The sequence below is a fragment of the Jaculus jaculus genome, chromosome 1 (genome assembly GCF_020740685.1).
Source record: "Jaculus jaculus isolate mJacJac1 chromosome 1, mJacJac1.mat.Y.cur, whole genome shotgun sequence".
Classification (NCBI taxonomy): Eukaryota; Metazoa; Chordata; class Mammalia; order Rodentia; family Dipodidae; genus Jaculus; species Jaculus jaculus.
The window spans coordinates 295,609,039-295,611,355 of NC_059102.1; the positions used below are offsets into that span (position 1 = coordinate 295,609,039).

The 2,317-nt window shown below is 49.2% G+C and overlaps 1 pseudogene; it reads right to left on the reverse strand.

Moving 5' to 3' along the window:
* Positions 1-534: 534 nt before the first annotated feature.
* Positions 535-1,371, reverse strand: LOC123458700 (annotated as a pseudogene).
* Positions 1,372-2,317: the final 946 nt, after the last annotated feature.

Here is a 2,317-nt window from a genome sequence, read left to right on the forward strand (position 1 = left end):
TAGAAGTGTCCCTTTCCTGCTGCTCCATCATTGCCTGCATATATTGTTTTTGTCTCTTGGCCGGAGCCATTCTGACTGGAGCGATTTTGACTTGCATTTCCCCGATGGTTAAGAGGATGAGCATTTTTTTTTTCATGTGTTTATTGGCCATTTGTGTTTCCTTTGAAAAGCATCTGTTTAATTCATTTGTCCATTTATTGATTGGACTGCTTGTTCTTTTGGTGTTTAATTTTTTTTGAGTTATTTATATACTCTGGATGTTTATCCTCTGTCAGATACAGCTGTCAGAGATTTTTCTCCCATTCTGCAGCTCGTCTCTGCACTTGGTCGATGGTTTCCTTTTTTGGCAGAAGTTTTGTAATTTGATGCAAACCCACGTGCCAGTTCCCACCACTCTTTTCTGAGCTCTCGTGGCTCTGTTCAGAAAATCTTGTTTATGCTTATACCTTGAAGTGTTTCCCTATTTTTTTCTAGTAGTTTCAATATTTTTTTTTAACAGATTTAATCCACTTCTATTTTTTCTGTGTAAAATCCCTATGTGGTAGCCACAGTTGGAGCCTGGGTCCTCTGCACTGAGATTCTGGTGTGAGTTTTCCCAAGATGGTCCGTGGATTCCTGGTAGGGAGACTTGGTGAACACTGTCTCTTTCCAGAGGTTGGGCTTTAGAGCTGACATTAAAAGTGGCCTTAGCAAAGTTGCCCAGGGTGGCAGTGAGCCCCTGGCTGAAGCGTCACTGTCATCAACACCAGCCATCAGCAGCAGCTTCTTGGGCACAGGGGCAGAGACAGTGCCAGTGCCCCTGGGGGCAGGGATAAGGCGCACCAGCATGGAGCCACAGCGGCCTGTCACCTCACAGGGGACGGTGTGGGGCTTGCCCATCTTGTTCCCCCAGCAGCCTACCCCGACAGGCACAATGGAGAGCTTGGCCAAGGTGATGGCCCCTCGGATGGCAGTGGCTCCCTCCTTGGAGCACTTAACACCCAGGCCGACATGACCGTTGTGGTCCCCAATGGCAACAAAAGCCTTGAACCTGGTCCACTGGCAGGCGCAAGTCTGCGTCTGCACGGGCACAATCTTCCAACCTCGTCCTCAAGGGACGCGCCCAAGAAGTCAGTAATCTCAGACTCCTGGATGCGCAGGGAGGGCGGATAGATCTCCTGCAGGGACGTGGTCCTCATGTCCTTGAGCAGGCGGCCAGCTTGGTGACGGGATCCACTCCTTGTCTTGGGCTTTGCCTCCAGGAGTCTCATTGCCCCCCACCCCCCGGCGCATGCCCCGACCACGCTCATGCCCACCACCACCAGTGGAAATGCCACCGAGACCTCCGAGGACCAGGGTCCGGGGTCTTCCCTCCCGCTGCACCTGTATCATCGGCCCTTTGGCGTTTTCCCCTCAATAGTGTTTTTCTTTTTTTTTTTCCTGAGGTAGGGTCTCCCTCTGGCCCAGGCTGACCTGGAATTTACTATGTAGCCTCAGGGTGGCCTCGAACTCACAGTGATCCTCCCACCTCTGCTTCCTGAGTGCTGGAATTGAAGGTGTGCGCCACCAGGCCCGGCTTCCTCAACAGGTGTTTTGTTTTTTTTTTCTTCGAGGTAGGGTCTCACTCTAGCCCAGGCTGACCTGGAATTCACTATGGAGTCTCAGCCCTTGAACTCATGGCAGTCCTACCTCTGCCTCCCAGAATGCTGGAATTAAAGGCGTGCGCCACCACCACGCCCGGTTTCCTCAACAGTTTTTTTTTTTGAGACTCACTTTGAATCAAGTTTTTGCACAGGATGAAAGACAGGGATCTAGTTTTATTAAGTTTTTCAAGTTTTATTTGTTTATGACAGTGTGTGTGTGGTCGTGGTGGGGGTGAATGGGTGCACCAGGGCCTATAGCCACTGCAAATAAACTGTACATGGCTTACATGGGTTTTGGGGAATTGAACTTGGGTCCTTAGAATTCATAGGCAAGCACCTTAACTGCTAAGCCCTTTCTCCAAATCTGGTTTTAAGTTTGTTGTTTTTAAAATATATTATTTATTTATTTATTGGAGACAGAGAAAGAGGCTGATGGAGAGAGAAAATGGGCATGCCAAATGAACTTCAGACACATGCGCCCCCTTGTGCATCTGGCTTACATGAGTCCTGGGGAATTAGAGAGAGAGAGATAGAGAGATAGAGAGAGAGAGAAAGAGAGAAATAAAGAAAGAAAGAGAGAGAGAGAGAGAAAGAAAATGAATGTGCTAGGGCTGCCTGTGTCCCTTTGTGCATCTGGCTTTATGTAGGTCCTGGGGAATCAAACCTGGGTCACTGGGCTTTGCAGGCAAGCACCT